General features: G+C 42.4%; 1 protein-coding gene across 1 annotated transcript in view; it reads left to right on the forward strand.

Annotated features, from left to right (window-relative positions):
- Window positions 1–12,302, forward strand: part of KCNB2 (potassium voltage-gated channel subfamily B member 2) — a 198,397-nt gene that overhangs the window by 42,320 nt on the left and 143,775 nt on the right. The window lies entirely within an intron of this gene.

Below are 12,302 nucleotides of genomic sequence, written 5' to 3' on the forward strand. Positions count from 1 at the left end.
AGGAAGTAAAATATGGTCCTTTATGTATACCAGAACGAAATAGATGTTTAAAACAGATTGTGTAATTATCTTTGAAAAGGGATCCTTTCTTAGCCCAACTGAAGGATTATGATGTATTTTAGAAAGATTTTGGGGTACAGTGAATATCTGACAGATAAGGTGATTTCCTTGCTGAATTAAGCTGAGCAGAGGACTCAGAAGACATGAACACTGTAAGTGGCTGTAATCTGCTTTGATGGGTTTAGAAAGTCAACAGACAAAAATAATACAAGAGGTCATTAAACAGCAGTGTGCAAGGTTTGGTGTCATCAAGATGTCTGATGCCATGTGATGGATGTCCTGAAGTATTCACTGAACCTAGGTCATGAAACCCAAGGCAGGATATTGACAACAGAGCAAAGCTTGTAAGATCTGTGTGGAGAGGCTTAGACACACTATGAGATTATGTTTGTCAGTTGAAAGAGCAATGTCAAAGCCCACACAGGCATAATTAAACATTTTGAAGCAACGTTGTAATTTCACGGACTCTCAAAATGTAATATTGAATACTGTGTTGGCTTCTTCATCCTACAGAATAGTTTTCAGACAGTTCCAGAATACCTTGACACTCTGTACTTGAAACTGAGTTGGCAACTTTCTTGGAGAAGAAAGTTTCTGCAGATTTTTATCCTATCAGTGCTTTCAAATGCATAACATAAACACAAATAGAATATCACAAAGAACATCAAATTGTGGTGATCATTGTCGAATGATTATGTTTTCTCCTGTGGATAAGTGTCTCAAGATAGGTGGAGGATGATTTAGTTCTGAACTTGTCAACTATAATTTAAGATTTCTAGGAAGATGTCTCTAACGTGCATTTTGACGCAGGCTCTGTCCAGGAAAGGCATAGCCTTTGCTTCTTCACTGTTTTAGTCTCGGAACAAACAGCAAGCACTGGACAAGTGATGTTCAGAAGGAGACCTCCCATGAACCAGCACCTCCCTATGGCATAGAGCAAATGACTGTCCATTTGAGGGGCTCGGGAAGGTTGCTAGCTCAACAGAAGTTTCACATTTATACTCCAGGGCTATAAATTATGTATTTATTAAAAAGGCCATGTTAAGATCACAGGAAAGTGCAGGTCTTCATACAAAGAGGACACATAGCTTTTTCTTTTATTACAGAAGGGTGTGTGTGGGAAAAAGACAAAAGAAAGTTAAGAAGTGAAGACCCAGGACTAAAACCAAATCTGCCACAGATGGTCTGATCATGCCAAGGTCAGATCCAGATAGATCATTACAGAATGTCCTATTAACTGCACTAGGTTTTATTTTTGTGTATTTTGGCAGCCACTCATCAACTGGAAATTAAAATATTTTTCTATTTCTATAAAAGCATGTTTTCTGTACAAGTTACTCAGCAGTTATCAGGAGCTCAGAGGCTTGCGTGACAAAAGCCATGTGAGTAGATCATAAGCAGATAAACCACACCATGTTACAGGGAGAAGGAGCAGGTGACTGAGTTTTTTCTGTTCCTGTCGTTTTGCCTGCTTGCTTGAGATTAGTTATATGACCACATTTTGTCCATTGTAGAGACTTTCTTCATTATTTGTCTATGTGTGTATCGAAGACTTCCACATACCAGCAGGCATAATAGAAAGAAAAGTATATAAAAAAAGAAGCAAACATAGGTACGGTGAAGCTAATCACAAACTTGGGCAGAAACGAATAATTAAGAAACTTTATAGGAGGAAGGCAGGAAGGGTAGTGAGACTAATACAGTTTTCAAGTAAATTTTAAACTACTAGGTGAATCTTAAATTGACTATTTCCTTCTCAAGCTCCATTTATGCAGAATGCAATCTGAGGTTTTCCCCTCTTTGACTGTGTACCAATACAGCATAGTAGCCCTGATAGACATCAGTGGAAATCTTCTCTAAGTAAGGACTTCAAGGTATTTTTTGATACATTGCAATAAATTACTCTTTCCTCTCTGTTCTCCTCTTCTTTTTACAAGCTTTAATGAAACTATAAATTCATAGAGACCTCCTTGCAACAGAGACAAAACCTGTGATACTAACATAAATCTCAGGTCCATTCCTTTTATTTGTAGAAAGATGAAGTCTGAGGACCTAGACTTGCGTCTCTGTGGTATGGCTGGAGGCTGACGCTAGAGTTGCTGACCTAAGGAGACCCACCCCGGAGTGAAAAGAAACCTATCCTTTCTTTCCATCCCTGCAGTGGGGTGAGCCGTTTGACAGTAGCATCATTCCCGGTGACCTCTGGTTGGGTATGACACTTGGCAGGCTGGTGGCAGGCACTGTGATTTTAGAAATGTTCTCCAAGGTTTTCTCAGTTGCTCGGGGAAGTGTCTTAGGAAACAGGCTGGCTTGTGATCAAGAAAACACATTTCTTCCAGCCTCACCCAGAGCTGCCTTTTACTTCCTTGGCTCTTGATCAGAGTTACCATTGCTTTGTGGGCATGAGGATATACAAAAGGCAGAACAGTGTAACGAATTTAGGATCTCTATGATGTAATCTATCAAATTTGGTCACAGGCGCGGTACATTTTGATAGGACTGCGCAGGTGTTAACTGCTCCAGGAAAATATTGGCCTGCATTTTTCCATCTCTGAGAAATATACTGCAAATGAAAAATCACTCCTTTCTGTGACCCTAACTGTATGATCCAAATCCACCACCAGGAAACAGAGGTTTGAGTACCTCAACATTCATATATTTCAGGTATAAATTCTGCCTGCAAAGAGATGCCTGTCTTCTCTAAATTAAGCAGTATTTCAGGCTTCTAGAGCACTCGCTCACAAGCACCACAGATTTTATGCGCGTTAGTTTTTGTTTACCCGCTCTAAATGACAGATTAGCATTTAAATGCTTTTGTCGCAGTTATATCTGTTTTCGATGTCAAACCAAACAAGCCATTATGTCTCCCTCAAAATAACACTCGCTGTTGTTCACAATGATTTCCTGCCATTTTCCCCACTCTACAGGAACGGCTGAGCAGGGAACATTTCACAGTACATATTGAAATCTAAAGTTCTTCTGAAATCTATCATTCATGGCAAATTAAGTCTAGCATGCACTCAGAAAGCAGTTGCATTCACTGAGGAGTCACGTAGGCATACTCTGAGTAGCAGGGATTTGTTTTTCCCTGTTTTTCCTCTTTTTTCCTATTTTCCTTTTTATCCTATCTCCTGATGCTTCATTTTTTCCCCTCTTTCTTCAGGCTGTATTGTCCTCCACCAGCCCAGTTTTTTGTCTTTCCTCCAGCACTGCAAGTCCTCCTCTCTGTCTTTCTCCAGGAGTTTCCATACCCTTTTGGTTTTTCCTCCCAACCCTATGCTCAGCTGGATTTATTCTTTCCATAACTTCTTTGTAATTTGTATCTTGTACTCTGTATCTGTCTAATTTCTTTTCCTCGTGTCTCTACAGCATCTCTATCCCATTTGTAAATACAGCCAGAGATTATCCAGTCTTCTGATTTCTAGACTTTGAACTGGTGCAGGGGAAAGATTGGGTTGGCAGTTTGAGGGTGACAGGAGTCCTCAGAAGGATGCATATGTGACCTGTCTGCGTCATGAAGGTACATGAACAGTCTGACCTTGCTGGCTATCTTTATATGCAGGAGACAGTCTCACAAATTTCAATGAGCACCTTGTACTCAGCACAAGTCATTCTTGATAATTTTTACTTTCACATGAAGGAATTTACTGTCTCATCATGCAGCCATTCCTCTGGCAACATCATACAATTTTAAAACAACTACATGACATTTTTAATCAGTTTGCAGCACTTTAGGTCTAACCTCCAGCAGGAGTTTGAGAAATACTTGCTTAAAAAGAGCACGTGGTAGAGATGTACATTTAGAATCGCGAACAGCAGCGCGGCGAGGAAGTCTGCAGCACCTCCTCACGAGGACCTGTAAGATCTGCGTGTGGTTCTGGTCCCTGTGAGCGTGTTGGCCCTCTGACATTATGTGGGTTTGAGGGAACCATGAAACAACTAAGTGACATCAAAGTTGAAACTCCCCCAACTGTAGCTTGATTTGGTACCAAGGAAAGGAGCGCTGTGCATTTCTCATGATGTTTAATTGTCTGCAGAAAGAGCTTGCAGAGTCGGAAAGAGTCAGAAAAAGACTTTGTAAATGCACCGTAGTGGATTAGTATTAGATACAAATATCAGATTTTTATTAGGTAGGTTAGAGATTCAAATACCATCCCAAGCCCATTTTTAAATGCAGTTGCCCTCACTTATTAGTATGTGCTATTCAGTTGCTCGGTGCAAAGCCCTAGTCTCTCAAACACAGCCGCAGGTTCGCTGCGCTGCTTCAGGCTTTACCCAAACCTGGCCCAGGTTTGCCTTTACAAGCAGACTGCCGTAGCGGGGGGAGCGTAGAGCAGGCGGTCACTGTGTCACGTCTCATCACGGCACCCCCGGGTGGAGGCTGTGCCCCGCGCAGCGGGTTCAGCCTCGCCACTCTGGCCACCCCTGCCCCGAGCCGGGTGCCGGTCGCTTCCCCGCGAGCGAGTGCGCGGCTGCTGCAGCGCACCGGGACAAGCCGACGCCAGCACGTGGGCAGGAGGGAGGATGCCACATGAAAGAGTAATGACAGCGCCAACCCAGTTGTGGCACGACGCATTAGACACTCTGCCTTGACAGCCTAGAAGCGCTCCTGATGACTGCGACTTCCCTCTGAATGAGCGGCGGGCGTGCACGTCCCCCCTGCCACGGATTTCCCCACTCCCTCTCTATCCCTTGTCTCACCGAGTAAAAGCGTATTCTTATTGAAATCTGTCATATTTTTCAGAGCGAGACAGTTCAAATCCTGCTGGTGGTGAGGGAGAGTCAACAAATCCAGCTGGCCTATGACTCCCACCCTGCCGGCTAGTAACAGCCCACCCAGCAGCTGTGAACGTGCAGTAGCCCCAAAAACAAGCCCAGAAAAGAGCCCTGCTTTGCAAAAAATGAAGCAACAAGATGCTAAGGCCGGGCTTTGCTAAACAACATACATGTCCGGCTGACTGTGAAACCAATGAAAGGTGGTGTGGCTACATCTTTGGGATTCTGGTCGTAACCATAAAAGAAGACAGAAATTTAAATTCAAGTGCGCAAAATGAAATACTGACTTCAGCCTCTGTAATACTGGCCGTCGGCATCACAAAAGAGTATCACCCATTGCTATTTCAAGGCACACATACTCACGACTCTGCAAACTTTTCCTGACCCTTTCTTTGACTCACTGTTTGGCTGTAGGAAATTGTTCACTCTCCCATGACTCAGTTTCGCTGTTGGGAAGCATTTGCTGTAAAATTGCCCACTTCCCTACCTGACACTTGATGTCTGAGATTTCCTTCCAGGCTTGCACTCTTACAACTTGGTAACAGGCTGCTCACAACAAATGAAGGGAAGATGTATCAGCAGTGATTTTATTCTGAGGTGCCAAGTGGCTGATGGTAACAGGAGTGTTGCAAGTGCCCGAGTTTGAGAACCTGAGGTGAAGGATGCTGGAAGGGTGCAGGGTGTCGTTAGGTTTGATGCAGGGCGGGATGCTGTAGCCCTGTTCCCACACACCAGCTCTTGCTCACACAAGTTATTTTACTGAAGTCACTGCACTATTTATATGAGTACGTGCTTACCGACGTCAGCAGTGAGTAATCTGACCCTTAGTGCTTTCCGGGGCTTCCCAGCCACCTGCGGGATGCCGGGAGGCAGGGAGATTTCCTGCGCCGGGGCCTGATGAGCTTTTCCCTGGGCTGTTAATTGCCTGCTCTGCTCCTGGTTTCCAGGCATGTCGTGTTCCCAGAGGTGTTAGATTTGTTTCTGTCGGTGAAGCCTGTTGGATTTCCACTTCGGTTTCATCATTGGGTACCCAGTTCTCTCAGTGGTTTGCAAAAAGGAGGTCTGTCCTATTTCAAAATACTCTAATCTGTTTAATTCTCATACTATAATCAAAAATATGTAAAAACATGCTCTGAGCCTGACAGCCTTTGTGCTGTGACCTATGTGCAAATTTTTGGGATGAAATTAAAGTTGCCTTTTACGCTTTGAAAAACAGTGATGGGTTCTTGCTCTTAAGCAGATGCATTACTGTCTGCTTCATATGTAAATAAATTCTTGATATGACAGGTCACAATCTGAAGTACTTAGACTTGAAAATATTGTAAATTAGAAGCTTTGGAGGAAGAAAAATACTTCCTGAGGAGAAATCTTAGCCAAAATAAGAAAAAAATAGCATCATTGCTTGCATGTCGCCAGCTCTTGCCCAACCTCCCAATCCTTGTATTTGTGTGATGCCTAAAGCACTGCACAGTCTTCAAAGGTTGTAATACAGTGAGAGATGCAGCTTGTCAGGTATACATACTTCATTAGAGATTAGAAGAATCCTGGCAAAATATTCAGTACCTTTTCTCTTGACGGGGAGGCAGTATGAAAAAAATTTGCATCCATAAAAATGCCTGTATAGAGACATATGTATTTAATGTATAAATCCATGTATTATACATTTTTAAATATTTATAAATTTAAAATGCATAAACGTTTAATATAGAAATACATTTATGTAGTCATTGAGGAAACAATACATCCAACACGTGCACAGATGGAAACACTCATCATTACTGCTTCGGGTTTGATGAAACAAACCAAGAGCACTTATTTTAGGAGCAAAAACGGAAGTTGGCTGCCTAGGATGCTGAGAGCACTGACACTTCAGCAAGCACCTGGCCCAGGAAGGCCATAAACTTACCAACAGCTCCCCTGTTGTCCTAAGGAGTCTTTGGGTGCCTTCCTGGGACACTTGGTGTGGGCAGGGATGCTGTACCAGTACTACCCCTGGGAGTTTTGCTTAGTTAGGCAATTTCCTTGATAAGATGACTTACATTATGTTATAAACCTAATGATATAATTAAATGCCCACTGACTGCAGCAGCGTTACAGATAAATCTGAATGCCATCAGCCGGCGATGCGTGCCTTCTCCTCCGCCTGCCTTTCTGGAGGTGCCCGACTCACTGTGACAGGGCAGTGGCCTGGATCCCGAACCCCAGCACTGTCAGTCACCCTACTGGGACAAGAGAGATGGATTTCAGGTGTTGCAGGACCCAGCTGAAGGCACTTTGGTGCAGGCTGAGGCCATCCAGCCCCCTTCTGACAGTGGGTTTTCTGTATGCGTGGACTTCAGAGACTTCCTAGACAAGGGTGAAGCTCCATCTTCACCACCAGCAAAGTGATGCTGATGTTAGAGCCAAATTAAGTTTGTAAGTGTTAAATATAATCCACATGAAAAGAGGTTTCAGAGTTTACAACCAGCCTAGTAAATAATGCAGTAAAAGTGAAAGATGTGTTTTAGGACAGTAATTGCATAATGCCCATAAAAAATTTGCCATTTTCAGCATTTCTAAGTGCCACATACTTCTCCAGTCGTAACTAAAATGTCTCTTCAGTAACGTATCAACTCAATTCTCTTGCTAAACTAAAGCTCTGTCAAGTCTTCAGAAATCTTCTCTGTCTCCCTTAGCCTTTTTCCAACCTGCTTTGCAAATGTGCTCATTTTCTTCTTACGTGCTACAGATGACTGTGATCCAATTTGGAAGGATATTTTCTATGAGGGAAAAATCATCAAACATGCATTTTAAAAGCTCTGCATCCCAAGTGTATTTTTTTAAACCTAATTACACCAAATATATATATATATATATATGTACTTATAACTCATTTCCCAACTGCTGCTCAAAGTATATGTGACCCCTTTAAGATAACTGTGTAAAACTGGCCTTTTTGCAGATTCATGAGAACCATTTAAAAGCTGAGTTAAAAGAGGCAATATAAAAAAATGAACTGTACTAGGGTATTGTTTCGAAATTTGTTTGTAATAAAAGTTTGAATTGCAACATGCAGCTATTCATCATTTTGTCATTATTCGAGGTTCATGATATCAGAGTCCAGAGGCACTGGGACATTAGATTTATTTGGGCTCCATTTAGACATATTGCAAGGCAGGCATGGAAGCAATTAGTGTTGCAAAAGAAGCGAGCTATCGCTAGTCAGTATTTTAACCAGCTGGGGAGCAGGCAGTTGTGTGGGGGCTGATGCCAGCCAGCCAAGATCAGAGGAGTGAAGGGCATTTTTTCCTCACCTGCAGCCCTAGGTGGGGAGGTGAGAGCAGCGAGGTACGGAGGGCTGGCAGCTGCAGGTCAGGAGGTGGGCCACAGCAAAAGTATTTTTCTTCCTCTTCATGGCTCAAGGGAGCTGTGTGGGATCACCCCGTGTCCACACGGTGTTTGGCAGCTCATGGAGGATGAATATTTTGACCTTCCTTCAGCCATCGCTTAGTTTCTTATCAAAGCCTTGGTACGAAAAAGATTGAAACACTCTCTCCTCCAGGCTTAGACAGATAGAGCTAAAAAATATGGACCTGACCCAGTCTCCATGGAAAACACCTCATGAAGTGTAGCATCCTCTGATGTCACCTCACCAAATACTAGAAAAAGTGCAGTCATATTTTTGGCAGTCTCCTTACTACCATGAGAGATATGTGCAACATATGCAACAGGAGAGTCTCAAGGAACACAAAGATTCAAGTAATAGAGGGAAAAAAGCATAGGGGGGAGAAAATCATTGATAAAATGTCTATATTACAGTTATTTGCACTCATCATAATTCTTTACATCTAGCCATACTGAAGCATTCATTAGTAAAACTTCACAGTGACTTAAGTGCTATAGTATTGTCAGAGCTAGCCAAAACATTTGAAAGAAAAAAGGGGAAATGCAAAATGTCAGAGCACTTTCAGACTTTGTTTTTAATAGCTCTCTGGTAAAATTGTATTTAAAATGATTGTTCATCTTTTAAATACAGCTCTCATTCAATGGAAATGAGGAATTCCATAGATTCTGTAAAAAAAAAAAATTATTGAAGTGCCACAAAATTCTGCAAAAGCTGCCAAAGGGTTTGAAAATTGCATAGTATGGCAGACGATTATGAAAATAGAAAAATAGACGAACGTGTTTCCTGCAGTTTTAAGAAAAGCAACATCAGTTCCCAAAGCTGCTTAATATTCTAGGCAAAATAACAAAATCCTTTCAGTATCACATTTATATTTCCATGGTCTCACTGCCATTTTTCTGAGTGCAGAACTCCCATCTGCTATCTAAAAATCAATGGCTGATTTTGGATGACCCTTTAATGTCAAGTTCAGCTGCTCTGTATTTTTAATTGGAAAGAGAACTCAATATTTATGACCTTCTAAATTCTGTTTATTTAAATAAACTCCTACTACGGACCCAGGACATGGGAGTTGTCAGGGGAAAAAAGAAAAACCAAGTAATACAGAAGTGTGTAAAGGGGCAGGTAAAAATGATAAAGTGTCCTGTTCTTCCCACTTAACACATCTCATACTCTTCTTTTTAAAAGACAGGATCCTATCATATTTGAAGAGTTTCAGGAAGTCTGCAAGTCCCAGCAAGGCAGTGTATGCATCACATCTATAATGCAAATGTTGGTGTTGGCTTCATTCTGCATTTGATACCAGGTTTGTCTGAGGGTCTTTTCTTTGAATGCAAGCCCAGCCTTGCAGAAGGAGTGGCGGAGTGTACTGGCACTATATGAGAGGTGAGTCATGAGCCTGTATCTTCAGTTAGCCCTACACGCGGCACGTATGAGCCAGCCGTGTCATGTACGCCACATATTTCCCACTGTCTTGAGGCAGTGCGGTATAGCTGACACCAGACAGATAGGTGGATTCCTTCCCAGGCAGCTCCAATACTGCAGGTTTCCCAGCACAAAGGGAATAGTGTTACGTGCATCCCTGTAGCCACGCGTTGACCTGGGTGCAACACAAGCAGCAGCTTGTGTTGGTGTGCACCATTCTCCACCTCCCAGTCAGACCCGCACATTGAGAAACCATGTATGCATGCTGCAAGACCCGATCCAAAGCTTCCTCAAGCCCTATGGCAGCGTTTCCCTTGACTCTGGTGGAATTTGAATCACATCTATGGTCTCCTATGAGCTTATGCTGACATCGTGTTTTATTGTCTCTAGTAACCAAGAAGTAGTATGACTGAATCTGCAATGAAGCTCTGTTCTTGATGACTACGTGGATGGCAGTCCTCCAAGTGTATATAAAGAGCTTAATTTTCTTCTAAAACTTTCCAGGTTTTTCTTGCAATACATCATGACAGGCAAAAATATTTCAAGTCAGTCACTTTACCTTGTCTTAGTGTAAACAGCAGTATCAGATGCTGTAAAAGAAAGACATGGTCCCTGGACCAGAGTTATGATAGATGGGTAAATAAAGTCCTGATTTCCACATAGATTGTTTTAAAATACAAAGCTGTACACCTAGCTTTTCTGCTGAACAGGGAGGCACTAGCAAGGCTAGTTACTATGATTACATTGTAATCATAAATGCTGCAAATGCAAATGACCAGTTAGATGTATAATTGGCCATTTGATAATTCAGCTGTTAGTACTGTATATGAAATTGCAGCCACATGTAAGTTTCTCATAGTTGAGCTTTTAATCCTGCACATGCTCTCAGCTAATATTTCTCTGTGTGAAACATTTTTCAGTAAGTTTTTTACTTAAGAATGTTTAACTTTAAATGATTGGCATTGTTTGCTGAGGTGATGCTTTTGAAAAACATACATTGTATTGCGTAGTACCGAGCTGGAGTGGTGGATTGTTCTCTCTTGCCTAGTCTGCAGTTACGGAAGCAGCAGTTTGCTCCGGGCACTGAACTGCCTCTCGCAACGAAAGTGTTTTGGAGAGTATAGCCAACTAGCGGTAATCCACATGCAGATCCGGGAAGCTCCTGCATATTGCACCTTCAAGGAATGAACCAAAGCATCTGTAGACTCATGAGGGGCGTTCGGGGAGATCTAGAAGTTGTGTTCCATACAGAGTTGCCATGTCTTCACAGTTGGTTGCACACCCTGTGATACTCAATGTGAAAAGCTCAGAAACAAGTGATAGTTAGAATCCCTGCTGTAATTTTCAAGTGATTTTCTAGCTGTCGTGTTTGTGGGAAGAAGCGTAGACTCATGGCCCAAATACACAGAAGTCAGAAGGCTAATCCATTTTCTTTAAACTGTGTTAGTATTTTCTTTTTAAACCCATCTTACGTTTTCTAGGAGGGTTTGAGGTCGACTTGCAAGTTGATTTAATTAACTGGGAAAAAAATGTGTCTGTTCCAAACCCAGATCTGAGCAGAAAAATACGATTCTGATAATACCAGTTGTGTTTAAGTTCTGGTATGTGTCTTGCATCCTGTGTTCTGATTGAGGCTTGTCTGCTCCTTTAAGTAGGTTTCCTTTTCTACTGAAACAGGCTTGACCCTGGAATTATAACCGTTAGTGCCTGTACAATTCTTACCCCAGCCGTTTCCAGACTTCTTCTGAGTAACTCTCAGCAAATGGAAGGTCTTTGGGGAGAAGAGGTGCAGCTCTGTACAGCTTCCCAAACAGGACCTGAGGGACATCAGTTAAGGTTTCTTCTGGGAATGATGGGAAGTATACACAGAAAGAAATGAAACGAATGTGATTTAAGATCTGCTTAATTTCTTTAAGTCATTCTTCTCTGGTTAGCCATTTAAGAAGTTTGAGAGGTTTGTCTGGAACTTGGTTTCCTCTCCAATATTAAACCCATGTTTCCCTTTCTCCAGGTTGGTGGGCTAAGATAATTGCTTACCTTCTTGTTTCCCATGACAATGTGATGACAATACAGGATCAGCCTGAAGGTCCCTAGCTCACTCGTTTATTGTAAACGTTTCAGCCCAGGTTCCAGTGGCAGCATACTGGCTCATGTTTCGCGGTGCACAAGACTGACACAAGCTTGAGAAACTTGGTCCTTGGGGAAAGGCAAGTGTCCCTGCTCTTGGCTCCTGCTGAGCTGCAGACTCCTCTGGCTTGGAGAGTTACTGCCTCTTACAGCTCTTGGGCTGAGGGGGGACCTCCTGGGCATTCAGGGGGCCCTCAGAGCTCTCAGTCTTCTGAGTTGCTCATCTCTGCTTTACATGCTATGTTAGATGGTTTCAGACACTTGGCTTGGCTTATACATTTTGTATCCATATATCCTATATCAGCAGTAGGCATCAGATGCTAGCCCTGTGAGATATTTTTACCAATTGATATTGTAAGCTGACTTTTCTCGAGAAGCATTTCCCTCCTCCCATCATTCACGCTTGACATGTCCTACCTCTACCAATTTTACCTCCATTTTCTTCTTTGGAACAGAAGCGTTCAGAGGTGCCATACTGGGATATCCATTTTCTTCTTTCATTTTCACTAAATGGATCTTACTGGGAATTTAC

The sequence above is a fragment of the Accipiter gentilis genome, chromosome 2, assembly GCF_929443795.1.
Source record: "Accipiter gentilis chromosome 2, bAccGen1.1, whole genome shotgun sequence".
In the NCBI taxonomy this organism is placed as follows: domain Eukaryota; kingdom Metazoa; phylum Chordata; class Aves; order Accipitriformes; family Accipitridae; genus Astur; species Astur gentilis.